This window comes from Mercurialis annua, linkage group LG1-X, assembly GCF_937616625.2.
Source record: "Mercurialis annua linkage group LG1-X, ddMerAnnu1.2, whole genome shotgun sequence".
Lineage (NCBI taxonomy): Eukaryota > Viridiplantae > Streptophyta > Magnoliopsida > Malpighiales > Euphorbiaceae > Mercurialis > Mercurialis annua.
This window is the reverse complement of record NC_065570.1, coordinates 38,848,312-38,865,890: the sequence shown is the minus strand read 5'-3', so window position 1 is coordinate 38,865,890 and position 17,579 is coordinate 38,848,312. Positions and strand designations below refer to the sequence as shown.

Genomic DNA, 17,579 nt, shown 5'->3' with positions numbered 1-17,579 from the left:
CCTAACAATGCTTAGGTAATCAGAACAACACATTGAAGAGACTTGAGATGGGACCTACTAATCTAACCTCACTTTTCATGCACACTTTGTGTAATATAACCTAACCATGCTTAGATAATTGGAGCAACAAATTAGTATGCCTAGTCTCATGTCGCTTTAACAAATCATTCTAATTATATGAGCATGGTTAGGACACATTAAGGAGGTTGAGATTGATCGAGGGCTGAGACTAACATACTGATCTAGCCTCATTTTTCATTAACACTTTGCGTTAACATAACCTAACCATTCTTAGGAGGTAATTGGAGCAAAATATTTGTATGCCCCGTCTAAATTCGCTTTGACGCATCATTAAGATTACATAAGAATGGTTAAAATGCATTAAGGAGGTTGAGATTGATGGAGGCCTGAGATAGGCATACTAATCTATAATCTAACCAGGGTTTGGTAATCAAAAGGATGCGGTAAAGAGACTTGAGACGGAAAATACTAATCTAGCCTCACTTTTCACGCGCACTTTGCGTAATGTAACCTAACCATGCTTAGGTAATCGGAACGACGCGTTTAAGAGACTAGAGACTTGACATACTAATCTAGCCTCACTTTTCACGCACACTTTGTGTAATATAACCTAACATGTTGAGACCAGGTATTCTAATCTAGCCTTACTTTTGACGCACACTTTGCGTAATATAACCTAATAATGCTTAGGTAATTAGAACAACGCATTAATGAGACTTGAGATGGGACCTACTAATCTAACCTCATTTTTCACGCACACTTTGCGTAATATAGCCTAATAATGCTTAGATAATTGGAGTGTCAAATTAGCATGCCTCGTCTCATGTCACTTTAACAAATCATTCTTAATATATGAGCTTGATTAGGACACGGTAAGAAGGTTGAGATTGATTGAGGGCTTAGACCGGGCATACTGATCTAGCCTTATTTTTCACGAACACTTTGCGTTAATATAACCTAACCATTCTTAAGAGGTAATTAGAGCAAAATATCTGTATGCCCCGCCTCAAGTTGCTTTAAAGCATCATTCCGATTACGTAAGCATTGTTAGGACGTGTTAAAGAGGTTGGGATTGATGGAGGCCTGAGACGGGGATACTAATTTATAACCTAACATTGCTTAGGTAATCAAAAGGACGAGGTATAGAGACTTGAGACGGCGAATACTATTCTAGCCTTACTTTTCACACACACTTTGTATATTGTAATCTAACCATGCTTAGGTAATCAGAACGACGCGTTAAAGAGATATGAGACTTGACATACTAATCTAGCCTCACTTTGCACGCACACTTTGCATAATATAACCTAAAATGCTGAGACCAGGCATTCTAATCTAGCCTTACTGTTGACGCACACTTTGCGTAATATAGCCTAAAAATGCTTAGGTAATCACAATAATGCATTAAAGAGACTTGAGACAGGACCTACTAAACTAACCTCACTTTTCACGCACACTTTGCGTAACAGAACCTAGCCATGCTTAGATAATTGGAGCGACAAATTAGCATGCCTCGTCTCACGTCTCTTTAACAAATCATTCTGATTATATGAGCTTGGTTAGGACACATTAAGGAGCTTGAGATTGATTGAGGGCTGATACCGAGCATACTGATCTAGCCTCAATTTTTCACGAACACTTTGCATTAATATAACCTAACAATTCTTAGGAGGTAAGTGGAACGAAATATTTGTATGCTCGTCTCAAGTAGCTTTAATGCATCATTCCGATTACGTAAGCATGGTTAGGACACGTAAGGAGGTTGAGATTGATGGAGGCCGTAGACGGGCATACTAATCTATAACCTAACCATGCTTAGGTAATCAGAATGACGCGGTAAAGATACTTGAGACAAAGAATACTAATCTGGCCTTAGTTTTCACACACACTTTAAGTAATGTAACCTAACCATCCATAGGTAATCGGAACGACGCGTTAAAGACACCTGAGACTTGACATATTAATCTAGCCTCACCTTTCACGCACACTTTGCTTAATTTAACCTAACCATGCTTAGGTAATCCGAACAAATCGTTAAAGAGACTTGAAATGGGACATATTAATCTAGCTTCACTTTTGACACACACTTTGTGTAACATAACCCAAGCATGCTTAGGTAATCAGAACGGCGTGTTAACGAGACTTGAGTCTTTACATAATAATCTAGCCTAACTTTTCACGCACACTTTGCGTAATGTAACCTAAGCATGTTTAGGTAATTTTAGTGACAGATTAGTATGCCCCCTCTCAGGTCGCTTTAACACAGCATTCCAATTTTGTAAACACGGTTAGGACGCATTAAGGAGGTTGAGATTGATGGAGGCTTAAGACGGGGAATACTAATCTAGATTCATTTTTCACGCACCCTTTTGCATAATATAACCTTACCATAATTATGTAATCACAATGACGTGTTAAAGAGACTTGGGATGGGACATACTAATCTAGCCTCACTTTTCACGCACTCTTTGCAAAATTATATCCTAACCATGCTTAGGAAATAAGATTGAGAGATTAGTATGCCCCATCTCAGGTCTCTTTAACACATTATTCCGATTACTTAACCATGGTTAGGACGTGTTAAGGAGGTTGAGATTGATGGAGGGTTAAGACCGGACATACTAATCTAGCCTCACTATTTACCCATACTTTGTGTAATATAACTCAACCAAGCTTAGGTTATCGGAATGATGCGTTAAAGAGACTTGAGATAAGACATACTAGTCTATCCTTACTTTTCACGCACACTTGGCGTAATATAACCTAACCTTTCTTAGGTAATCAGAACGACGCGTTTAAGAGACTTTAGAAGAGGAATACAAATTTTGCCTCACTTTTCACGCACACTTTGCATAATGCAACCTAACCATGCTTAGGAAATTCAAACGACGCATTAAAGAGACTTGAGATGTGACATACCAATCTAGCCTCACTTTTCACGCACACTTTGCGTAATATAACCAAACCATAGTTAGGTAATTGAAGCGACAGATTAGTATGCCCCGTCTCAAGTTGCTTTAACGAATAATTCTGATTATATGAGCATGGTTAGGACGCGTTAAGGAGGTGTAGTTTGATAGAGGGCTTCAACTTGGAATAGTGATCTACCCTCATTTTTCACTCACACTTTGCGTCAATAAACCGAACCATTCATAGGAGGTAATTAGAGCAAAAGATTTGTATGCCCCATCTCTATTTGCTTTAACGCATAATTCCGATTACATAACCATGGTTAGGATGCGATAAGGAGGTTGACATTAATGGAGGCCTGAGACGAGCATACTAATCTAAAACCTAACCATTGTTAGTTAATCTGAACGACGCGGTAAAGAGACGTGAGACGGGAATATTAATCCAGCCTAACTTTTCACGCACACTTTACGTAATGTAACCTAACCATTCTTAGTTGATCAGAACGACGCACTAAAGAGACTTTAGATGGGGCATACTAATCTAGCCTGACATTTCAAGCACACTTTGTGTTATGGAACGTAGCCATGCTTAGGTAATCGGAATGGCGTGGTAAAGAGACTTGAGACGCAACATACTAATCTAGCATCTCTATTAATGCACACTTTGCATAAATATAACCTATCCATGGTTAGGTAATCGGAACAACGCGTTAAAGATACTTAAGACGGGACATACTAATCATGACGACACATTAAGGAGGTTGTGATTAATGGAGGGCAGAGGCCGAACTTTTAACGCACATTTTACGTAATATAACCTAACCATACTTAGATATTGTGAACGACGCGTTAAAGAGACTTTAGACAGGACATACTAATCTTGTCTCACTTTTCACGCACACTTTGCGCAAATATAACCTAGCCATGATTAGTTAATTTGAACAACGCGTTAAGGAGACATGACATACTAATCAGAAAGACATGTTAAGGAGGTTGAGATTGATGGAGGGTTGAGACAAGGAATACTAATCTAGCCTCACTTTCACGCACACTTTGCGTAATATAACCTAACCATGTTGAGACCAGACATAATAATCTAGCCTTACTTTTTACGCAAACTTTGCGTAATACAACCTAACCATGCTTAGCTAATCCGAACGACGCGTTAAAGAGACTTGAGACAGGACATACTAATCTATCCTCACTTTTAACGCACTCTTCGCGTAAATATATCCTAACCATGCTTAGGCAATCGTAGCGGCAAATTAGTATGCCCCGTCTTTGGTCGCTTTAACGCATCATTCTAAATACCTAGGCATGGTTAGAACGTGTTAAGGAGGTTGAGATTGATGGAGGGCTGAGACCTGACATACTAATTTAGCCTCATTTTCATGCACAGTTTGTAATATATAACTTAACCATGCTTAAGTAATCTAAATGACGAGTTAAAGAGACTTGAGATGGGACATACTAATATAGCCTCACTTTTCACGCACACTTTGCATAATATAACCTAACCATGCTTAGGTAAATACAACGGCGCGTTAAAGAGACTTGATATGGAGCATACAAATCAAACGTCACTTTTCACGCATGCTTATGTAATTGGAATGATGTGTTATAGCGACTTGAGACGAGACATACTAATCTAGCTTTATTTTTCATGCACACATTGCGTAATATGACCTACCCATGCTTAAGTAATCAATGCGACGCGTTAAAGAGACTTGATACAGAGCATACTAATCTAACCTCACTTTTCATGCATACTTTGTATAATGTAACCTAACCATGCTTAGGAAATCCGAACGACGCGTTAAAAAGACATGAGACGGGACATACTAATCTAGCCTCACTTTTCACGCACGCTTTGCATAATATAAATTAACCATGTTGAGACCAGACATTCTAATCTAGCCTTACTTTTAACGCACATTTTGCGTAATAAAACCTAACCATGCTTAAGTAATCGGAACAACATATTCAAGAGATTTAAGATGTGACCTACTCATCTATCCTCACTTTTCACAAATATTTTGCCTATTATAACCTAACCATGCTTAGGTAATTGGAGCGAATAATTAGTATTCCCCGTCTCAGGTTGCTTTAACGAAGTATTCTGATTACATAATCATTGTTAGGACGCGTTAAGGAGGTTGAGATTGATGGATGGCTGAGATCGGGCATACTTATTAAGTCTCATTTTTCACGCACACTTGGTATAATGTAACCTAACTATGCTTAGGTAATGGGAATGACACTTTTAACGGGGCATACTAATCTAGTCTCATTTTTCATGCACACTTTGTGTAATATAACCTAACAATGCTTACGTAATCCGAACGACGCGTTAAAGAGACTTGAGATGGGACATAGTAATCTAGCGTCACTTTTCACGCATACATTGCGTAACATAACCTAACCATGCTTAGGTAATCAGAACGATGCATTAAAGAGATATGAGACTTGACATACTAATCTAGCCTCATTTTTCACGCACACTTTACGTAATATAACCAGCCATGCTTAGGTAATCGTAACAATGCGTAAACGATGCTTGCGACAGGGCATAATAATCTAGCCTAACTTTCATGCACACTTTGCATAATGTAACCTAACCATGCCTAGGAAATTTGAGCAACATATTAGTATACCCCGTCTCAAGTTGCTTTAACTTATCATTCCAATTATGCAAGCATGGTTAGGAGGCATTGGAAGTCGAGATTGATGGAGGTCTGAGATAGGGCATATTAATCTAGCTTTATTTTTCACACACACTTTACGTAATATAACCTAACCATGCTTAGGTAATCCGAATGACACGTTAAAAAGATTTGAAACAAGGCATACTAATCTAGCCTCACTTTTCATGCACATTTTGTATAATGTAACCTAACCAAGCTTAAGAAATCCGAACAACGCGTTAAAAAGACTTGAGACGGGATATACTAATCTAGCCTTAATTTTCACGCACACTTTGCATAATATAACTTAACCATGTTGAGACCAGGCATTCTAATTTAGCCTTACTTTTGATGCACACTTTGCGTAATATAACCTAACCATGCTTAGGTACTAAGAATAACACATTAAAGAGACTTGAGATATGACCTACTAATATAGCCTCACTTTTCACACACACTTTGCCTAATATGACCCAACCATGCTTAGGTAATTGGAGCAACAAATTAGTATACCCCGTCTCAGGTTACTTTAACAAATTATTCTGACTATATAAGCATGGTTAGGACGGGTTAAGGTGTTGGGTTTTCTAGGTTCATAACGAAGCAGAATTTCAAAAATTTAGCAAAAACCCAAACCAAGATCCATGTAATTCGAATAAATAGATTAATAACATATTTAATACTTACTTGTATGTCGAATTTAAGAACAATGTAGGAAGAAAGGAGGTGGTTCACTTTGGTGATACCTGGCCTCAGATCAGAAACGCGTCCAAAAGAATGCGCCCTCTAGGAGTATCCACACGAAAGGACCTTAGCCAAAACTAGTGCTTGTGTGCTAGCACTATTGCTTCACAAAGCAATTACGAAATATTTAGTGATTGTGTGTCTTGTGTTTATTTCGAAAAACACATATCTTAAAACCCTAGGCTTAAGAGTCTATTTATAAGAAAATAGGACATCTAGGGTTTACTCAAAAACGTGTTTTGTAATCATATGCAAACACTACGTTTTTGATAACTCTTTTGAGTTCATGTCTGTCAAAAACTCCTTTTTGATAATTACACATATATATTAATTATTATTATTATTATCTTCAAAAGATAATACCTTAAGGAAAACACTTCTCCTTAAATTTTGAATTTCAATTAATATATATTTATTAATATATATATTACGAATTATATATTTATAGTAATATATTAATCACTTAATTCCATTGGGCTTGTACAATCCAATAATTGTTTTGGCCCTGTTTTTAGTGTGCGATCCTGTAGGTTTATATAACATTGGCAGTGGGCCCGAAATCCCTATTTTGACCCACAAGTCATAAGTGGCCTCTACCAAGACATTATGACTACCCAAGTTATATGAATATCGATTATCCGATTTAACCATTTACATAATATTTTAATCCATTTGTCTCACGATATCCTGATTGAATATAAGGCATAGTTCTGTCATCCTTATAATACTCAATCATTAGTTTTCTGATTCCAAGTAGACTGAAAATGATAACTCTTTATCAATTCATTTAGCATGGCCATGCATTTCCTTTAGTCTATCTTTTTCAAGGGGCCCATAGATATCTTACTCAAATAAATGAGGGACAAATTCCTTCTCAATCACTCACATTTCTCACATCATTACTTTCATATCCAATGACAGTCTATTTCATTATCCTGTTAAAGATAATGTAAGACTGTATCAAAATATGAAATAGCTATGTAGAAATCCATGGTGATTTCAAGGTCAAAGGATTATACTAATAAAATTGTAATGAGAATTACTTATGGCAGTGATCTATGTAGTATTCTCAAGTCCAATGCCTTATTTCTCAAATAACACCTATGATTTGACTTAATATCTCATATACATGATTAGTAAAACATAATCATCAGCCAAGATCATACTAGTCTCAATGTTCTATTAAGACTAGGGATAGATGGAATATAATTATTTATTAAAGCTAATGGTTCTACTATCAAGTCACATACCTGATGACGTTAGAAAGAATTAACCATTCAAGTATTTTAATCATAATATAAAATGATAAAAACAGCCAATTAATAAATAACAAAACGATTAAGTCAATACATGGTCAAACATGATTGACCTAGTGCATATCACTAACAATCTCCCACTTGCACTAGGCCCAATCTACATTAAATCTAATACCCATGGACCTAGTATGACTCGCATGCTTAGGCGAGTGGAAGAGCCTTAGTTAGCGGATCAGCAACATTATCATTTGTCGAAACTATGCATATCTTCACGTCTCCTCTCTCAATGATTTTTCGAATGAGATGATAACGCCTAAGTATGTGTTTGGATCGCTGATGTAATCTGGGCTCCATTGCTTGTGTTATAGCCCCATTGTTATCACATAACAAGTTCACTGGATCGGATATACTAGGAATAACTCCTAATCTAATTATGAACTTCTTGATCCAAACAGCCTCCTTAGCTGCGTCTGAAGCAGCTATATACTCAGCTTCTATTGTAGAATCAGGAACGGTGTCTTGCTTCGAGCTTTTCCAGTTGAAAGCACCTTCATTTAAACAAAACACATAACCTGACTGTTTATAATCATCTATGTCAGTTTGGAAGCTAGCGTCTGTGTAACCCTTTACAATCAGCTCATCTTCCTGACCACCATATAGCAAGAATGCATCCTAAGTTCTTCTCAAGTACTTAAGGATGTTCTTAACTGCTGCCCAGTGACTTTCACTTGGATTTGACTGGTATCTTCTCGTTGTACTCAAAGCATACGAGACGTCGAGTACACAACATTGCATACATTATAGATCCAATAGCAGAAGCATATGGAATCTTACTCATGCGGTCTCGCTCATCTTGTGTCTTAGGACACTCAGTCTTGCTGAGACTGATGCCATGTGACATTGGCAAGAATCCTCTCTTGGAGTCTTGCATACTAAACCTGTTTAATACCTTATCAACATAAGTGCTTTGACTTAGGTCAATGAGTCTTCTAGATCTATCTCTATAGATCTTGATGCCTAATATATAAGCAGCATCACCCAAGTCTTTCATTGAAAAACATTTCCCTAACCATGATTTAACATTTTGCAGTATGGGAATATCGTTTCCAATGAGTAGTATGTCATCAACATAAAGCACTAAGAAAACAATTGCGCTCCCACTAACCTTCTTATACACACAAGGTTCATCTTCATTTTTGATGAATCCAAACTCTTTGATAGCTTCATCAAAACAAAGATTCTAACTCTGAGAAGCTTGCTTTAATCCATAAATGGATTTTTGAAGCTTACAAACCTTTCCAGAATTCTTTGGCTGGCGAAACCCTCAGGTTGTGTCATGTACACATCCTCAAGTAAGTTTCTATTAAGAAACGCCGTTTTGACATCTATTTGCCATATCTCATAGTCATAATATGCAGCTATGGCAAGGAGAATCCGAATGGATTTAAGCATAGCTACCGGTGAAGAAGTTTCATCATAGTCAATACCAAGTATTTGTCTGAAATCTTTTGCAACCAGTCTTGCTTTATAGGTATGCACATTGCCATCCATGTCAGTCTTTATTTTGAAGACCCATTTGCACCCAATGGTTTTTACACCATCCATTGGGTCAATCAAGGTCCAAACTTGATTATCATACATGGATTGCATTTCAGATCTCATGGCTTCGAGCCAGTTTTCAGAGTCAGGACTATTTATGGCCTCCTGATAGGATGTGGGTTCTTCTTGATCCACAAGCATCACATCATTGTTCTCAGTAATGAGTAATCCATATCTCATAGGATTATGATGTGTCATATCAGACCTCCTTTGGCCTTGTCCTACTTGTTCTGGTTCAACAATTGCCTGTTGATTCATTTGAGGTTCCATACTTGGTACAATGCTACTTTGTGGTTCTTGAATTTCTTCACGTTAAAGAGACTTGAGACAGGACATACTAATCTAGTCTCACTTTTCATACACACTTGGTATTATGTAACCTAACCATGCTTAGGAAATCCGAACAATGCTTCAAAAAGACTTAAGACGGGATATACTAATCTAGCCTCACTTTTCACGCACGCTTAGCATAATATAACTTAACCATGTTGAGACCAGGCATTCTAATCTAGCCTTACTTTTGACGCACACTTTGCGTAATATAACCTAACTATGCTTAGGTAATAAGAATAACACATTAAAGAGACTTGAGATATGACCTACTAATCTAGCCTCATAAGAATGACACATTAAAGAGACTTGAGATATGACCTACTAATCTAGCCTCACTTTTCACACACACTTTGCCTAATATAACCTAACCATGCTTAGATAATTGGAGCAACAAATTAGTATGCCCCGTCTCAGGTTGTTTTAACGAAGTATTCTGATTACATAAGCATGATTAGGACGCGTTAAGGAGGTTGAGATTGATGGATGGCTGAGACCGAGAATACTTATTTAGCCTCAATTTTCATGCACACTTTGCATAATGTAACCTAAACATGCTTATGTAATGGGAATTACGCTTTAAACGGGGAATAGTAATCTAGTCTAATTTTTCATGCACACTTTGCGTAATTTAACCTAACCATGCTTGCGTACCAGAATGACGCGTTAAAGAGACTTGAAACGGGACATACTAATCTAGCGTCACTTTTCACCCATACTTTGCGTAACATAACTTAACCATGCTTAGGTAATCATAACGATGCATTAAAGAGACATGAGACTTGGCATTCTAATCTAGGCTCATTTTTCATGCACACTTTACCTAATATAATCTAACCATGCTTAGGTAATCGTAATAATATGTCAAAGAGGCTAGAGACATGGCATAGCAATCTAGCCTAACTTTCATGCAAACTTTGCATAATGTAACCTAACCATGCCTAGGCAATTTGAGCAACAAATTAATATTACCCGTCTCAAGTCGCTTTTACTTATCATTCCAACTATGCAAGCATGGTTAGGACATATTAAAGAGGTTGAGATTGATGGAGGCATGAGACGGGGAATACTAATCTAGCTTTATTTTTCACGCACACTTCATGTAATATTACCTAACCATGCTTAGGTAATCCGAATGACATGTTAAAGAGAGTTGAGACAAGGCATACTAATCTAGCCTTATTTTTTATGCACACTTTGTATAATGTAACCTAACCATGCTTAGGAAAATTGAACAATACGTAAAAAAGACTTGAGACGAGACGTACTAATCTAGCCTCAATTTTCACGCACGCTTTGCATAATATAACTTAACCATGTTAAGATCATAAATTCTAATCTAGACTTACTATTGACGCACACTTTGCATAATATAACCTAACCATGCATATGTAATAAGAACAACAAATTAAAGAGACTGGAGATGTGACCTATTAATATAACCTAACCATGCATATTCCAATTATGCAAGCATGGTTAGGACGCATTAAGGAGGTTGAGATTGATGGAGGCCCGAGACAGGGCATACTAATCTAGCTTTATTTTCACGCACACTTCACGTAATATAACTTAACCATGCTTAGGTAATCCGAATGACACATTAAAAACACTTGAGACATAGCTTACTAATTTAGTCTCACTTTTCATGCACACTTCGTATAATGTAACCTAACCATGCTTAGAAAATCCGAACAACGCGTTAAAAAGACTTGAGACGGGACATACTAATCTACCCTCACTTTTTATGCACGCTTTGCATAATATAACTTAACCATATTGAGATGGGGCATTCTAATCTAGCCTTTCTTTTGGCGCACACTTTGCATAATATAACCTAATCATGCATAGGTAAGCGGAACAACACATTCAAGAGATGAGATCTGACCTACTAATCTAGCCTCACTTTTGACACACTCACTTTGCCTAATATAACCTTTCTTAGGTAATTGGAGCGACTAATTAGTATGCCCCGTCTAAGGTTGCTTTATCGAATTATTCTTATTATATAAGCATGGTTAGGACGTGTTAAAGAGGTTGAGATTGATGGATGGTTGAGACCGGGCATACTTATTTAGCCTCATTTTTCATGAACACTTTGCAAAATGTAACCTAACCATTCTTAGGTAATGGGAATGGCACTTTAAACGACGCATACTAATCTAGTCTCATTTTTCATGCACACTTTGTGTAATATAACCTAACCATGCTTCAGGACGCGTTAAAGAGACTTGAGACGAGACATACTAATCTAGCGTCACTTTTCACGCATACTTTGCGTAACATAACATAACCATGCTTAGGTAATTAAAACGACGCATTAAAGAGACATTAGACTTCACATACTTATTTAGGCTCATTTTTCCCGCACACTTTACGTAATATAACCTAACCACTCTTAGCTAATTGGAATAATGCGTCAACAAGGCTTGAGACAGGGCATAGTAATATAGCCTAACTTTCACGTACACTTTGCGTAATGTAACCTAACCATGCCAAAGTAATTTCAGCAACAAATTAGTATGAACCGTCTCAAGTCGCTTTAACTTATCATTCCAATTATGCAAGAATGGTTAGGACACATTAACGAGGTTGAGATTGATGGAGGCCCGAGACACAATATACTAATCTAGCTTTATTTTTCATGCACACTTCACGTAATATAACCTAACCATGCTTAGGTAATTTGAATGACACGTTTAATGGACTTGAGACACGGCATACTAATCTAGCCTCACTTTTCATGCACACTTTTTATAATGTAACCTAACCATGCTTAGGAAAACCAAACAACGCGTTAAAAAGACTTGAGATGGGACAAACTAATTTAGTCTCACTTTTCACGCACGCTTTCCATAATATAACTTAACCATGTAGAGACAGGGCATTCTAATCTAGCCTTACTTTTGACGCACACTTTGCGTAATATAACCTAACTATGCTTATATAATTTAAACAACACATTCAAGAGAGTTGAGATGTGACCTACTAATCTAGCCTCAATTTTCACACACACTTTGCCTAATAAACCTAACCATGCTTAGGTAATTGGAGCGAAAAATTAGTATGCCCCATCTTAGATTGCTTTAACGAATTATTCTGATTACATAAGCATGGTTAGGACGCGTTAAGGAGGTTGAGCTTGATGGATGGCTGAGACCAGGCATACTTATTTAGCCTCATTTTTCACGCACACTTTGCATAATGCAACCTAACCATGCTTAGGTAATGGGAATGACACTTTAAACGGGGCATACTAATCTAGTCTCATTTTTCATGCACACTTTGTGTAATATAACCTAACCATGCTTACGTAATCCGAACGCCGTGTTAAAGAGATTTGAGACGCGACATACTAATCTAGCATCACTTTTCATGCACAATTTGCATAATATAACCTAACCATGTTTAGGTAATCCAAACGACGCGTTAAAGAGACTTGAGACGCAACATACTAATCTAGTCTTATTTTTCACGCGCACTTTGCATAATATAACCTCTCCATGCATACGTAATTAGAACGATGCGTTAAAAGGTTTTCTGATGCAGCATATTAATCTAGCCTCACTTTTCATGCACACTTTACGTAATGTAACCTAACCTAACCATGGTTAGGTAATCCTATCTATTGAGTTGTCTTTGCATTTCTTTATTGTATTTGATTGTGCATTATTGGGTGTTTTCTTGCTTTATTTCATGTTTGAGAATTTTAGGCACATCAGAGCAATTGCAGGACTATTGTGGCGCTAAAAGAATGAAGAGAAGCTCACTTTAAGTGAACGATTCTATCTCATGAAGAGAAATTTTGGGAAAGAATTTCCAGAATTGTTTATCGATCGAGAAGCTCACTTTAAGTGAACTTATCAATCGAAAAGCTCCTCTTCCTGAGATAGAATCATTTTGTAATCAAGTTCTTCTTTGGCCTACTTCCCTTTTTAGCCAAACATGACTTGTACTAGTATGTTTTTCTTTCCCTTTTTGTATTGCCTATAAAAGGCACCTTATCTTATTTTAGGTCATACATAATTAATTAAACAATTCATTACAAATAATTCTCCTAGTTTTAGTTGTAGTATATTTTTGGGGCTTTAAAGTCACCTACCTTTACAAATTTTTCCAACATGTTTTTTACCATTATTAAAGATTTCAAGCTCCTATTATTGTAGAACAAGTTTTATACATCAATGCAAGTTTATCTTTTTGATTTCATCTTTTAAGTAAGTATTCCTTAGACTATGATTTTTATTTATTCAATAGCTTTGAGTTTAATGCTTTCCATGAGTATCCAGAATCTTAGTTTAGGGGTTGCTAATGATTGCTATGTTGTGATGATTGTGTTGTTGGATTGATAAGTGATTAGGCCTTTATCTGATTATTAGACTTAATGATAGGGTTAAATTGATCTCTTAATCCTCGATGTGTATTTAATTGATTAGACGAGAGTTTGTCAATTAAACCGACCTAGTTAATCGCATTCCTAGGACTTGATTACGCGAGAGCGAGTTAGACTTTAAGCGATCTTGGAATTTGCATATTAATCGAATTCGATTGATTTGTCGAAATCTAATAACACGAGAGTGAGTGAAATTTTGCCTTGTTAATTGCATTTTGATTCTTTTAATCAGTGAGGTTCGAGAGAGTGGAATTGCAGTTTTTGGATAGCTCAACTTTAGCGATATCACTAGTTACCCCAATTATGCATGATTTGCATGTGGTTTGATTTAGCACCCCTTAAACTCCTTTTATCCCTTGATTTCCCGTTTTAATTATTTATCTTTATTTTCGTGTTAGTTGCAAGTATTGTTTAGTGAATTGTTCATGTTTAAATTAGTTGTTCTTAGTTGTTTAAGGAATTGCGGAACTATCTACCTTTTTATTTTAAACAAATTGGGATTCATATTCAAGTCATTCTCATCAAATCCTTTTGTCCTCGTGGGTTCGATATCCGGACTTTAGTCCACTTAATTACAAGTTGTGATACCGTACTTTTGCATTAAATGACCAAAACGTTTTTGGCGCCGTTGCCGGGGATGAGAGCGTATTTGATTGATTGAAAGTATTTTCAAACTTGGTCGACTTAGTTTTTATTTTCTGTTTTTACTTTATTTGTTCCTATTTTCTGTTTTTGATTTAACGCGTGGTGTTCTTGTTTTTGTTTGTGCAAAATTTTACTCGTAGTGTATTCACAATACGCGCCGAGCAAAACTTCCACTTGAACCATATCGAGAAGACCTTGGAGCTTCAAAATAAGTGTGCGTAGGTCAAACCGTCGACCCATAATCATGGAGGGTGACGGAGAAGAGTACCATACTGAGGGATTCAGCCCTCCTATAGAGGAAGGGGGCCAACACTTTCCTCCATCTCCCCCTCCTCCTATTGAGGGAGGAATTCGACAAGCGCAACATCTACAAAGTCAACCTAACCCAAGGAATGATCGCCCACATCAACAACCTCAACAACATCAAAGGCGTACCTTGGGCGAGTTCTCTTTGCCGGGTGTGGATAATGCGAACTACGGATGTTTTGCCCAACTGGTCCAAGCAACCACTTTTGAGATCAAGCCTAGCACTATCCAACTCATGGAGAATCGATGTCCATTCTATGGTTTACAAAGCGAAGATCTGAATGCCCATATCTCCAGGTTCTTGGATGTTCTCAATTCCTTCAAGCTTCACAATGTGACCTGAACTAAATAAAGCTCCGGATGTTCCCCTTTTCTTTGAGGGATAAGGCAAGCATTTTGATTCAATCGCTCCCTAATGAGCCGATCACCACTTGGAGGGATTTAGCTCAAGACTTTCTCACCAAACTATTGGGAAGACCGCTCGGTTAACCACGGAGATCATTGACTTCCTCCAACATAATGGGGAATCCTTGTATGAAGTTTGGGAAAGATTCAAGGATCTCCAACAAAATTGCCCGAATCATCATTTAACTTGGGAGTATTTGATTCAAATTTTCTACAATGGCATGAATGATGTTTCAAGAGCTACTATAGATGCAGCATCGTGGTGATCATAGATGAGGAAAACATATGAGGAAGAAAATGAGTTATTGGAAGAATTGGCAACCACTAGTTGTGCTTGGCCTAATAAGAGAGGAAGACTGAAGGGTGTGATTACTCTAGATCAAATTCAAGAGATGAAGGCTATGAAAGTCAAGATTGCCTCCCTCCAAGCTCAAGTGGACTCTCTCAAGAAGCAAGCAAACCCAAGGAATGTGCCGGTTGCGTTTGTTCAAGTGGGTTGTGAGTTTTGCGGTGATTATAACCATATTGGAGGATAATGCCTCATTACGGGTCAAGCTATGAGCGAATAAGTCAACTGTGTCTGGGGGCAAAGGCAAGTCAACGACCCCTTTCTCCAACACCTATAATCCGAGTTGGCGAAATCACCTATATTTTTGTTGGAGGAACAATGGGGGACAAGGGAATTCCCAAGGACATAAAAATGCGGGTCCTAGCTTTCAAGGGGTAAACCGTCAACCACCTTAATAAGGAAGCTACAACGCCAATCCCAACAGCTATGGGAATAGGCAACAACATCCTCCCGGATTTCAACCTCATAGAAATCCAGATAATGGGAGCAAAATTGATGGAGTCCTTGAGAGGTTGGAGGAGGAACCGATTGTGATTGAAAACGTGGAAAGTTCTAGCAAGGATGTGTCGAGTACAAGTGAAGAGGTGGAAGTTGAGATTCCTTATGTTATACCACAACCTCCATTTATACCCAAAGTACCATTTCTGGGTAGATTAAAGAAGGTGCTCGGCAATTAAAAATTCAACTTGTTCTTGGAGATCTTTAAGAAGCTCCAAATCAATATAAGCCTTGCTGATGCCTTGATGGAAATGCCTCAATATGCAAAGTTCCTCAAAGATATCATTATAAACAAGAGGATTTGGGAGAAATATGGCACCATACCATTGACGGACAGTTGTAGCTCCATCATTCAAAGCGATATGTCAACCAAACTTAAAAATCCAGGGAGTTTTACTATTCCTTGCACTATTGGAAATATGAATTCTATAAATTGCTTGTGTGATTTTGTGCTAGCATTAACTTGATGCCTTTGTTTCTCTTTAGGACTTTGTTTGGTGATCTACGAGCGAAGCGCACCTCGATGGTTCTACAACATTCCAATCACTCTCTCAAGAAGCCATATAGATTAGTTGAAGATGTCTTGGTCTAAGGGGACAAATTCATCTTCCTGATGGATTTTGTGATTCTAGACTATGTGGTGGACAAAGAGTGTCCTATGATCCTCGAGCGCCCATTCATGAACACCGGCCGAGCCTTGATTGATGTGCATACCGAAAAGCTGACTTTGCAGATTGATGAGGCGAGTCTCGATTTTGATATGAGGAGAGGGATGTAGAATACCATCAAGGAAGAAGAGTGTATGAGGGTTTATTTGGTGGATGAACTCATTGAAGAACAACTAGAAGCAAATTTGGAAGAAATCAACCGGGCAATAGAAAGGAATGTTGATGATTTTGAGATCAAATTGGAAGTTCTCGATCGAAAATCCCTTCCCAGGACCTTCTCGATCGAGAAATAAAAAAAGATTTCTCTGCCGAAAAAGGCTCACATGTCTCGATCGAGACGAGACGAGACATGGATCGAGAACCTCTTATCTTGATAGAGACATGCACTAATGCTAAAAATGAGTATTTTTCTCAAGTTTTGACGGTCACTTTCTACTCTGATGACAAAGATGAAGAGTATTCTGAGGGGGATGAACCAAGACCCAAGGAGTTGACCAAGAGTGAGTGAATAACACCACCTTCTTCTGTGGTACCACCAATTGTAGAGTTAAAACCTCTACCACCACATCTCGTAGTATGCTTTTGTGGGCGAGAACAAGACGTTACCCATCATTATTTCAAACAAGCTATCAAAGTTTCAAGAGAAAAGAGTTGTGCAAGTGGTGAAGAGTCATATTTTGGCCATGGGATGGCAAATATCCGACATTCGAGATATTAGTCATCTGGTGGTGATGCACAAGATTCATTCGGAATACGAGTATAAAGAATCGGA

The 17,579-nt window shown here is 37.7% G+C and overlaps 1 non-coding gene across 1 annotated transcript; it reads right to left on the bottom strand.

Moving 5' to 3' along the window:
• Positions 1 to 15,369: 15,369 nt before the first annotated feature.
• Positions 15,370 to 15,476, bottom strand: LOC126666438 (small nucleolar RNA R71). The gene has a single exon (XR_007637938.1). It is a non-coding gene; the product is annotated as a small nucleolar RNA R71 (small nucleolar RNA).
• Between the last annotated feature and the right edge of the window lie 2,103 nt (positions 15,477 to 17,579).